The following is a 13,295-nucleotide window of genomic DNA, read 5'->3' on the forward strand; positions in this document are numbered from 1 at the left end:
AAGGGCTTGATTACCCTTGATATCAAAAACTTCCAGAACAAAATGTTGAGATTAATAATATCTTTAGAAGCACTTGATATTTGCGAGTCATGCATGGAGGAGGTGAGACCAAAACAGTTGGTGGAGTGAGCAAAGAGGCTTGGAAGCTACTGCAGCTGAGAAGGAAGTAGCAGGACTTTTAGCTGCACAAGCCTTCCAAAGATGCAGACCAATGTAAATGCAACATATCTCTGAAAAGAATTTAAACTTGTAAAATTCAGGACAATTAAAAAAAAAAATAAAGACCTTCTGCCAAGACCCACTGGGTTTTTCAATATGGATGAATGAACCAAACCTGCAATATATATGCATATCTTTATTAATTCTCCTTCTCTTGTAATCTCTGGCTAGCAAATTTGGTTGATGAATGATTGCATTGAAAATAGCACAGTTATAACTCTTTCTCTTTCAAAATTGGTTTTGAAATGAAGTTTAATATTTTTGGATACACAAATTCATTTGAACATGGAAACTGACAGCTGGACAGTGGAAATGGATTCTCTGCATCCTTATTATTGCCAAGATATTAGTTCTTCCACCTTGGAAAGATAAATGCATGGCCCCAATTACCTGGTGGATTGAAGACCTGATGTTACTGGCATCCTATGAATGAGTTGCCTATAGATAAAGATTATTCATGGACAGTTGCAATGTATTACAGTTATCTTTTATTGAAAGTGTTACGCAAAAAAAAAAAAGGTCATATATAAACATCTATATATGCATGAGAAGCCCTTACATATACAATTTATCTTTATGTTATTACATTTTATCTCTCTCTTGTTATTTCTTTTTTTCCTTTCTGTTTCGTTAAATACTACATATAAATAAAAGTGAGAAAATATATTTGCAGGTAGGTGTAGAAATACAGAACTGCCCACTGATGACAATTTCCCATACAAACTGCCCACTGATGACAATTTCTCCTACAAACAGACCTTCAGAGATTCAGGAATATTATGGATATTATTATTATGGTATTATTTCCTCACAAGCCAATGAGAACACCTAGGCTGAAGATTATGTTCTCATAAATAATCTGAGATTTACAAAGATTTCACCATATTCATCTCAAATCATGCCATGATCTTGCAGTTGATTGTGTGTGTGTGTGTGTGTGTGTGTGTGTGTAAATGCCTTAATTAAGCAAGTTGTCCCCCCTTAAAAGGGAGAGGGGAGATTAGTCTTTTTCATCTAGCATGTGAGTGTCAATCTATAGTGCCTGTCTCAACATCATGTACCAACCAGCATATTTGAAGAGACCATTTCTATCACTGAAAATAGTCACTGACCTTAAGTCAACATCTTTGCCAAGGAATAAAGTTGAAGGATTCGAAAAACCTTGCTGTAAACAAACAAGTAAACAAACAAGCAAATAATTCTATCTCTACAAAAGAAACATGTCCTTACCTGAAAAGTTTATAACTGAACATTCAACACAAGGTAAGCAATAGGAAGAAAGAAGTGAGGCAGAATTAAACAGGAAAACAACATATTTCTGCTAAATATCCTTAGGTTATTGCAACAGACAGTATACTGAACCATAATATACACCCCTCTTATGAAATGTTCTTACATTAGATATAAGAACAGCACCCTCAATTTCAAATGTACATTTGGAGACAGAGGCAAGAATAGACAGAGATTTCTGTGAATGTGATGTATTTTTGTGGTATGGGGCTATGGTTTTGTATTATAATGGTTTATTATATTTTATAATTGGAAATATTGATAATATTTTATTACTGCATTATTATGCATATGTATGTTGCTGTTCGTAAACCACTTAGAGTCAAATGTCTGACTATTAGTAAATTGAATGTCTTTGTATTGCCAAGAGTCAGGCAATTGGTTCTGTTAGGATCCAGAGACAAAAAACACACCAGTAAGGAAGGAGATTTTGAGCTTTATTGTTAACTTTAGCAGGCAGATTAAAAGGAAACACAGAAGCATAACATACTGAGCAAGATGATAACAAATCTCCATTCAGCTGTCGGGAGCCTCAGTAGAACAACAACAGAGAGACTCCAAGATGGCCAATTCACACAGCACCCAATTTCAAGTCAGTGTCAAAGCTCAAAGCTCAGGGGGCAACACCTGGGTTCTTATCCCTATCTTGCACCAGACCATGTGCCAAGAGGTTGATCATTTACAGCTAGTACCAAAAACTCATGACCTTGTTTACATGATATCATGATTGCATGACTTGACCTTAGCTGGATAGTACACCTGTTCAACATGCAAACTGACAGCATCTGGGATGTAGACCAAGATTCCGGTAACTGTACAGATAATCTTGAGGTCCTCCCTGATGTACTATAGCTGTGTTAAGATTCCTCTTTTATCTTTATCTGTTAAAACAAGCAAGTCAGAATGACTCAGAATGAACTCTAAGCTTCTAGAGTCTTCTTAATATGAAGGAGAAATTAAAAGATGTCACTACACTCCTCAAAATACAATGGTCTTCTGCAATGTTACTACAGTATTTATTAGTAATAAATAAATCAAATTATTAATCCCAGCACTTCTGTTACTTGTGTCATCTGAATGCATGACTTCCAGTTCACACAATGAGATTTATGGTTGCAAGAGATTAGGTTAGGTATTACATTAACTCAAAGAAGATAATATTGTTCTGCACATAGGAAACAGATTTAACCAGTTTTCAACCATAAGGATTGATTTATCAGCTGTCTCACTACAGCACAGCATGGAACAAACCATTGGCTATGTAGTAGGCACATTCACTACTTAATGATTTTTTTGTTTTAATTTTTGCCTCCCTCAGTCATGATTTTCAGATCTTAAAAGACAGTTTTATTTCACTGGACTTTTAACCTTGGCTAATTTTTTATAGAATCGAAGAATCATAGAATGGTAAGGGACTGAGCTTGAAGGTTTTCTAGTCCAAGCCCTGCCCAGGGCAGGAATCCTCATGCCATCCCAAACAAATAGCTGTCCAGTCTTTTCTTGAAACCTCCAGTGGTGGAGCACCCATAGCTTCAGGAAGCAGGCTGTTCCACTACTTATTGACTCTCACAGTAGGGACATGCCTCTTTATTTCAAGTCTGGATCTCCCTCTGTAAAGCTTCTACCTCTTGGTTCTTGTCTCACCCTCAGGTGTTAGGGAGAATAAATCTATTCCCTCTGTGCTATGACATCCCTTCATGTATTGGAAGATTACTATCATATCTCCCCTTAGCCTTCTCTATTTTTGGCTAAACATACTGAGTTCCTTTTAAATGCTTTTCATAGGACTTAGCCTTCAAACCCCTTACCAACTTACTGGTTCTCTTTTCTGCACTCTTCTAGTTCCTCAGTGACCTTTTCCTAGTGTGGCAACCAGAACTGGTCACAGTATTCCAGGTGCATCCTGACTAGTACAGCATACAATGGTACTATCACTTCCTGTGATCTTGACACTATACCTCTGTTGATGCAGTCCAAAACTACATTGGCTCTTTATGTAGCTACAGCTCACTGCTGACTCATGCTTAATCCTTGGTCTACTAGGAGACACAGATTCTTCTTACAAGTACTAATGCTGAGCAAGATAGTGCCTATCTTGTACCTCTGCATCTGTTTTTTCCTGCCTAAATGCAGAACCATACATTTCTCACCATTTAACTTTTTTTTTTTTTTCTTTTGATACGGCCCAATGTTCTCCATTGTTTGGAGAAAGTTGTGTTCAGGTTTGAATTTAACACCATTCATATACAGGCAGGTTTTGCATTCAGATTGTCCTTCAATTCAATTGATCTCCTGTTACTTACCAATTTCTCCATAAAAAGCTGGCAGTCTTGCTCGCCATGGAACAAAGAAATCCAAAACGTGAAAGGAAACATTTTTACAAACTAATTGCAAATTTAGGGTTTTCAAGAATCAGAGTAGAAGGTTAGAAGCCAGGGGGTAGGGGTGGAAGTGAGTGTGCACATTTGGGTAGAGGGACCTTCTAACCTTTAATACATATTTCTACTAGTTTATACTTTAGGGTTAGAGCCAGTTTGGTGTAGTGGTTTAAGCACTAGGCTAGAAACTGGGAGACTTTGAGTTCTAGTCCTGCCTAAGGCACAAAGCCAGTTTCGTGACCTTGGGCCAGTCACTCTCTCTCAGCCCTAGGAAGAAGGAGGCAAGGGCAAACCACTTCTCAAAAACCTTGCCAAGAAAATTGTACGGACTTGTCCAGGTAGTCTCCAAGAATCAGACAGGATTGAATGGATTTTTTTTTTTAAATTTTAGGATAGGAAATTTGTCCCTCAATTTGGATTTCTGTATCCTTAAGACTGTTCTTTGTAATTCATAGAACAAATATGTTTTACAGATATAATTAAACAGTGTGGGTAGCTTATTTGTGTGTGCATGTACGTGTATGCATATACACTGTACATTACAATATGTTAATTCCACTAATGCATTATCGTAGAATTGTTACAATTCTTCATTGACTTCAGAGTTGAAAAATAAGCAAGCTGCCACTACAAAGGACTGAAATGCTCTGTCACAACAATTAACATCTGAACCATGGTATAATTTTATTATAAGCCTCACAAATAAATCAACTGTGTATGGGTTAGGAGGAAGATACTAATACAGGCCAGATTTGGATATTGAAAATTCTGTATTTTTTTAAAAAAATCTTCAGAATATAATTTCATCCTGATTGAAAACTACTACTTAAAATTCATTTGGTTATATGAATTAATAGTAACATTAGGGGAGCTCTTGATATATAGTAATACTTTCCCAAGACATTAATTACTGTTTCATTTATTTATAACATGTTTTGTGCTTCCTTTGAAAATGTCAGAGCAGCTCATAGTATAGGTTACTCTGAATCTAAAAATATTTGTGGGAGAAAGGAGAAGGGGCAATAGACCAATGTTAACATTAATATCTCAGTCAAGATACCTTATCCAGTTGTGTTTTGATTTTGTTTCCTTACTCCTCAAGCCCAATTATTCACAACCTGAGGCCCAAAGGCAGAAACAAGCTACTACAATCTTGAGGGTGCATTCCAGAGCTTCTCCATAATTTGTTGCTGAATTATAATCATTAATGTGAGGCACTAGAAAAAAAAATTGCAAGGGAATAATTATATTAACATCATTTAATTAATATAATATATTTTATTTGGATTTTACATGAAATAGATTGAAATTAGCTTTTTCTTCTGGTCCCACCTATATCTTGGTCCTAATTCTGCTCACTTTTTGGACTACAGTTGCTCTACATGCTTTTTAAATAGAAAAGTGAGGAAAAAATATTTTAAATAAATTAAAATTCAATAAATAACAGTGCCACTCAAGAATCACAAGGATAGCCCTCAAGTAAAATAGATAAAACATCCCAGCATAGACTGGCATAGCTACAGATTTTTTTACTAATAGATCAATTCATAGTAACTCTTCATTTTTGTGGTCAATATATGAATTCTCTTCCTAAAAGACAATTTCTCTTGGAAATACTGCTTGTACGGTCCTAATAGCTAATGGATGCTTCTCTTTTTTAAACTACTACATGATGTCATGGCTTTATATTTTCCCTTGGTTGTACCTTCTTAAAACAAGAAGGTTGAAAGTGTGCAAGTATTTCGAATAACAATACATTGCAATGAAACACTGTGTTATCCAATTAAATAAGAGACAATTGCAAAAGCAGCAGAAAAATGGCATCATAAAAAAGAAAGGAATCTTCATCTTCTAAGTAAGTATATACCCAAAGGGGTCAAATCCAGCTTTTACTGATTGTCAAGAAAGTAGGTCTCAGTAATAAATTAGCTCCCTGTGTCTATGATCTCAAAATGTCTTCTCCCTCACACTTGTATTTTTCAGCTTGTTAGACTAGCAACTTGTCAGCACAAAAAGATGAGATATATATCTGCTCATGCATACTGAGAGATTCATTTTCCAATACCATTTTCAAGGATTTTCTAACCAAACATGAAAATAATAAGAACAAGCCTGTTCCCTGTCTATAGAAAATATTTTTTTTTTCATAGAAGTTAGAAGACATGTTAGAAGACAGATGGTTTAAAGTAGACATGCCTCACAAGCTTACTCCCCATACAATCTGAGACGTTTGTTTCTATGAGGACTGGGAATGTATCACTTAACATGGCAAACCCAACCTTCACTCATTTAGAAAGGGGAATTTGTCTCTTTGATTTCCATTCCAGAAGTGACTCCTGCCTTGAAATTTAGATTTCCAGAACTAATGAAAGGAATCCAGATACCACCTTTCAGAAGCTGAAGGCGTTGTTGCAAGGCAAGTGCTCTGATTTCTATTGGGCCACCCCCTCCACCTGTATCCTCACTCTGATTCTGCACAGATAAAAATCTGCTTTCCAAGAGTACATAATGAGTACTTTTCATTATGTGGTACAACCCAACTATTCCCAATGAAAACAAAGTCTAACAAGGACTGTTGGATAATTCTACAGTGCGAGCTTTGTATAATGTCTGGAGTCCATATCAGAAGAGCTAGTCAGTCAAGTGCTTGCTTATGTCCTCTGTATCATATAGCTGCCCACAAATACACATGTGGCAAATAGCACCATTAAATTTTCCTGGAGACCATTCTGGGAGAAGTTGTTGTTGTTGTTGTTGTTGTGCTACTAGCCTTCCATAATGTGGAAGCCACCATATTTCAAAGTAAGATTTCAAAGACAGAAATAAAGAATCCATGATCTTCTTACAATGAATGAAACCTCTGTGACTCTTCTGCTAAGTCCAGGACATTATTGGCCACATCTGTATAGGCATAATTTTTGGAGGGCTACACTGCATCAACATGGGGATGAGTAGAACCAGATGTTGAACAGGGACAGAACCAGAATTGGATGGGAGCCACCATTTTTTTTTTTTTTTTGACTGGCTGCCTTTTCTTTTCTTGCATCCTGTTTTATCTCTTTGTATTTCTGATTATTATCTTTTCTCTCTTTTTTTCCATCTCATACAGGAGGACTACCACAGGACAGACAGATGGCTCTTGCCAGGGTCTGAACTGCTTGCTTGCAATGCTCTTCTAAAATTAGGTGATGAGCCACCAGGAATTAGCCCAAGGTTCACATATGGTTGAAGGATCACACACTGCTTACCCCTGTTCTATGAACATTTTTATGAGTATGAATTATTAACACCTAAACCATACAATCAGTGATGTTGGTTCTCCGCAAGAGATGACGTGCACTGAATTAGACTGTGTCTGGTATTCAGAGTCAAACTGGTCTAACTGTAGCTCTCAGTTGGCTCTGTTTCTGTTTCTTTTTCTTTGCTTTGCCTATTTTTAAAAGACTTATCCTTAAATAAAAGATGAAAAGAAAGAAAGAAAGAAAAAATGTAGCTGGGGCGAAACATCCCTCGCCCACCAGATAGAGACGTACTTCAGCCTTATTAAAACCTTGTTTCAGTGAAAGATTAAAAGAACAGTTAGATATCCTTTTATAACACATCCAAAGGCTAGGTGTTCCATCATTTGTACAAACAATGGAAGAGAAAGTTGAACCATAAAATTGTAGCTTCAGACTTATTTCTGTTTTACTACTTCAAATACCAGTCCAAACTGGATAGTACCCAATTTCTCACCATAATCGTGATGAGATTAAAACAAAATAAACATGTTTCTTTAAAATGCTTTTTCTTACTTCTCTCAGGTCTGAAACTGCCAGCACTCAGAAGCTGCACTTTTCAGGTTTAGGTCTCTCAGAAAATAATAAATATCTAATTGCATTGAAAATCTGGGTGGAGCATGTCACTGTTTCTTTTTCTTTGCTTCACCCAAAGAAACACATTATCTTCTGTTTCTTCAGAAACTGATCTAACCCTTATCATGATTAATTCAATACAAACCTCAAGAAATGGTACCCTGCCAGAAAATTGCTACAGAAAGGAGATAAACGCATTTACATAAATTATATTATCTTAAACTATTGAGTACAAGTTGTGTTTTAAATATAAGCAGTAGGACTGTTTGAAGTTCTAAAAATGGATGTGATTTACCTGCAATCCACACAGGTTTATTGCAAATTAATATGTGAAGGGGAACCTTACATTTTCTTCTGTGATTTGTAAGTAAAAATGGAGGAGATGGGAAGAAAGCATCAGCAGAAGAATAAAAAGAATAATATTGTCCAACTCTCCTGGACAATCATCCAGTTTCCAACCTACTTTTTCTTATGAAGGCAGTTGAGAAGGTGATTATACAACAGTTGCAGAGGCTCTTGAAAGAAAGAAATTAACTGGATCCATTCCAGTCAAGTTTCAGGCCACAATATACTGTAGTATGGACACAAGATACGTTGCACTTGTTGATAACCTTTGGCAGAGTCTAGATGGCGGTGGTGCACCTTGTGCTCCTTGATCTTTCAGCAGCTTTTGATACTGTCCACCACTGTATCCTTCTGAAAGGATTGGGTGTGGATGAGGTCTGTCTTTTTCTATCACAGTTGTGTGGACATGAGGGATTTTCTCTGGTGGAGGCAGGGCTGGACCAGGCTGGTTGTAGTTGCTGGGGCCCTGTAGCTGCAGTTCCTTCCCCCATGCAAGTGGGTAGCCATTTTGCCTTCTCCTTGGCTGAGAGCTGGAAGGCTTTGTTAATAGCTATCCACATGAACTGTTCTCAGTTGGTAGATCGTGACCCAAGAGGACTTGATTGAAAGGACTGTAATTGGAATGGTTAGTTATGGTGGAAGTTAGTTTGTCCCCTGTGATTCTGTTCCCCTGCCCATGGGTGAGAGCCAGAGAGGGTTTTTTTGAATCACTGGGATTGTGCAAGTGGGGCCCAAGCAGTCTGGTGAGAGGAGATTGGCTTGGCATGGTATGGTTGGTGGATGGGGGGATGAGGAGAGGTGGCCCTTGATTAGCTGGAGGCGCTGAGTGCTGAATGGTGCAGAAGCACCTCAGGCATTAAGGAGCCCGTATTGGTGTATGTGGGGGAGGTGGGCCTGGGCATGGACCTTGATGGACAGGAGATGGGGGAGGGCTCTGAAGGGATGAGGGCAGGCTATAAATCTCAGTAGCGATGGGTAGAGGGAGAAATGGTGGGAGATGAGGGGCAAGGCATTTAGAGGAAAGGGCCACAGGTATATTGTTCCTGTGGCACATTCCAGCCCCTTGAACTCACTCCTGGGCTCCAGATGGCAGACTTTCAAGGCCCTGGGTTGTCGGCCGCTGCTACTGAATGCCAGGTCAGTATGTAATAAGGACACCCTCATCCATGATCTGATCTGGCATGTATTACAGAGACCTGGCTGGGTGAGGAGGGGGGAGTCCCCCTTTCTGAGATGTCCCAGCTCATTTACAGGTGTGGCACCAGCTGAGACCCCAGGGTAGGGGTGGTGGGGTGGTGGTGATAATCCTAGATATTTGGGAGGCATCCAGGGGTGCTGCTCCTCAGATTGCCAGGTGGGAGACCATGTTTATTAAGTTGGGCACTAGGGATCAGTGGGGACAGTTGGGACTCTTGCAATTGTACCAGCCTCCCAGCTGTGTAGCAACCGCCCTGCCTGAGCTTCTTGACTCTGGCCAGGTTGGCAGTGGAGTTCCCCAGGCTTATGGTCTTGGGGGACTTCAACTTGCCATCTCTGGGCACAGGGTCTGAGGTAGCTGAAGCATTCATGGCCACCATGACAGCCATGGGCCTGTCCCAAGTCATCCAGGGCCTGACACATAATAGCGGTCATTCACCTGACCTGATTTTTCTGTCAGAGCAGTGGCAGAATGTTCTGAAATTGGAGGAGGTATTGGTTTTTCCCCTGTCATGGTCAGATCACTTCCTGATGAGCCTCCAATTCTCTGGTGCCAGCCCCCTCTGCAGGGAGGTGGGGCCTATTAGATCAGCCTGCCCCAGGTGACTGATGGACCCAGTTGGGTTTCAGAGGGAGGTTGCGGTTGTTCTGGGAAGTCTGCTGCATGGTCCGACTGAAGCCTTGGTGGCCACATGGAATGAGAGGGCAGCCATGGCTTTGGATCGGATCATGCCTGAGTGGCCTCTCCATGCCCATGGCTCCCACAGCTCCCCGTGGTACACAGAAGAGCTGAGGAAGTTTAAGAGGGCTAAGAGACACCTAGAATGCCACTGGCAGAAGATGGGAACAAAGACAATCGAACACGGGCTAGAGCTGCTATTAGAGCCTACCTTGTGGTGGTAAGGGTGGCTAAATGTGGTTTTTTATCCACTCTTATTGTGTCTGCAGATTGTTCCCCAGCAGTCCTATTTCACATGACCCAGTTCCTCCTTGGAGGGAGTAATACCAGGTTTTACCTACAGAGTTGCTGCGAGGAATATGCTGTGGATCAAGCAGATAAAGTCACTCACATTCTCTCTACATTGGACTCCAGCTTTATGGCAGCACCAGTGGAGGCTACGGGGGCTAAGTCTTGCATGGTTATCTGGGGGGAGTTTGATCCTTTTGCACCTGAGGAAGTGGACAGGGTCCTTGCAGTTGCTAGTTTGGCCACCTCTGTATTAGATCCGTGTCCCTCCTGGCTGGTTAAGGCTGCCCTGGAGGAGCACATGATTGAGTCTGGGTGGTGGTTAATAATTCATTGAGGGAGGGGGTGGTTCCATCAGCTCTTAAGGAGGCGGTGATGCACCCTCTCCTCAAGAGGCCATCACTGAACCCAAACTGTCTGGATAGTTTCCATCCAGTCTCCAACCACTCCTTTTGAGGGAACGTTGTGGAGAGAGTGGTTATGTGGCAGCTGCAGAGGACCCTGGATGAAGCAGATTATCTGGACCCTTTTCAGTCAGGGTTCAGGCCAGGTTATAGGACTGAGACAGCATTGATTGCACTCTTAGATGACCTCTGGCAGGAGTGGGATGGGGGAAGTTCAACCATCCTCACTCTTCTTGACCTCTTGGCAGCCTTCAATACCATCAATCATGGTATCCTTCTGGACTGGCTTCGGGAGTTGTGGGCGGGCAGCACAGTGTTGTGCTGGTTCTCCTCCTTCCTCCTGGGTTGTTTCCAGTTGGTGTTGATAGGAGGGAGAGGTCCAGCCCCTGTCCCCTACTCCATGGGGTGCCTCAGGGCTTGGTTCTCTCCCCCCTCCTATTTAACATCTACATGAGGCGGCTGGGGGAGGTGATCCAATGGTTTGGGGTGAGGTATCATCAATATGCTGATGATATCCAGTTTTATATCTCCACCCTGGGCTGCCTGAGTGAGGCCGTGGATGTCCTGTCTCAGTGCCTGGAAGCTGTAAGGGCCTGGATGGGGCCCAATGGGCTTTGACTCAACCCAAGCAAGACTGAGTGGCTTTGGGTATGTGGGCCTTCCAGTGACAAGGTTTTTCCATTGTTGGTCCTGGATGGGATTGCACTGCCCCAGACAGACCCAGTGTGCCATCTGGGGGTCCATCTGGACTACTGCAATGCACTTTACATGGGGCTGTCCTTGAAGAGCATTCAGAAGCTTCAACTGATGTGGCTGTATGGGTAGTAAATGGTGTCGGATATTCACACATAACACCACTACTACGTGAGCTTCATTGGTTGCCAGTGTGCTTCCAGGTGCAATTCAAAGTGCTGGTTGTCACCTTTAAAGCCCTTCATGGCTTGGGACTGGGTTACCTAATGGACTGTCTTCTCCCAGTTGTTTCTACCTGTCCAATTTGATCTGGTAGGTTGGGTATGCTATGGGTCCTGTCAGCCAAGGAATGTCACTTGGGGGGACTAGAAGGTGTGCCTTCTCTGCCATAGCGCCTGCCCTCTGGAATATTCTCCCTTCAGAGATCAGGATGTCCACAACCCTGTTGGCCTTTTGTAAGGCCATGAAGACTTGGTTATGTGCTCAGGCCTGGGGCCCCAAGCATGTTAATGGCCCTGTTTCTTGGCTATATCAACATCCATGCATTGCTTACTTGGCGGCCATGTATATTTATTTTGTATTTTTAATTGTTTTAATTATTTCAACTCTTTTATATTTTTTATTATTGTAAGCCACCCAGAGTCACTCCCTGAGATGGGTGGCCATAGAAATTAAATAAATAATATTAATTAATTGACTTCCATCACTAAGCAATGCAGTCATAAAGCACAACGTCATGTGACTACACTCCCCATTGCCATCATTAAGCAAGGATCATGGGTCATTAAGCGAGTCTCAGGCAGCTCACATACAGGCCGGCAGGCACGTAAGTGGCTGCTGCTGATGGGGAGAGTGTGCAGGTGGTCCATGAGGTATGGCGTAAGTGTGGCTGGGTTGGGCGTGGCTGCTGTCAGGTAGGGGAGAGTGAAAGCAACTTACCAGAGCAACTTGTGACCTTCCCTACCAGTTTCCCCATTCATTTTGCTTGTGGGAAGCTGTCAGGGAGGGTTGACCATGGGACACTGCAACCGTTGTAAGTGCAAGCCAATTGCCAAGCACCCAGATCATGATCACATGACTATGGGGGTGCTGGGACAGCTGGAACCTCAGGGACAGGTCATAAGTATCACTTGTTCAGCGCCATCATAACTTTGAACGGCTGAACAAGTGGCTGTAACTCGAGGAGTATGTGTAGACATCAGTCCCTTGTCTTAGGTCATTCTCTACTAGCCTTGGAGTTCTCTATAGTAACTTGCTCTGCAGAGAGGAAAGACTATTCTGATAAGCCCAGTTTGATTCCAGAGGGACTTTGGGATTGGCCCTGTATCTCTTTTGCATGGCCTGAGACCTTAATCACAGCTTGGAATAAGCAGGTGACAGATTTTGGATCAAGTTGTGCCTGTGCAGACTCTCTGCATCCACAGATCCTGGAGGGTCACTGGTTTTCAGAGTATCTCCATATGATGAAGGGTGCAAGTTACAACTAGACAGCTGCTGAAGGAAGGTAAGAGGGAACACAAATAAGAACCTTTGTTAAGACATACTTTGTGGCAATAAGTGGCTAAACAGGCTTATTTTTCTGCTCTTACTGTGTGTCCAGACAGATGGCCAGCAGCCCTGTTTTGAGTGACTAAATACTCTTGGTAGGAAGGGAACTTTTGTGGGGTCGCTGTGAAGATGTCAGCCCTATAAGATAGACCAGACTAAGAAAAAACAATGTCATATACAGTAGGTCACAATTACTTTTATTGGAATAGCTTCAGTAACAGAATCTTGCAAGTCTAAATGTGTTTCCTTCCTCCCTCAATTTATCTTCATGTGAACTAAGGAAGGGCCTATCTGAGACATTTACTCAAACTAGTTTCTTGGAATGGGCTCAGTTGTTTTCTAATTGTTGCCTTGGTAGTGGCTCTTCCTCTTGTCCCCCAAGGCCATTCCTTATTCCCTC

The sequence above is a fragment of the Candoia aspera genome, chromosome 6 (genome assembly GCF_035149785.1).
Source record: "Candoia aspera isolate rCanAsp1 chromosome 6, rCanAsp1.hap2, whole genome shotgun sequence".
NCBI classification, from domain to species: domain Eukaryota; kingdom Metazoa; phylum Chordata; class Lepidosauria; order Squamata; family Boidae; genus Candoia; species Candoia aspera.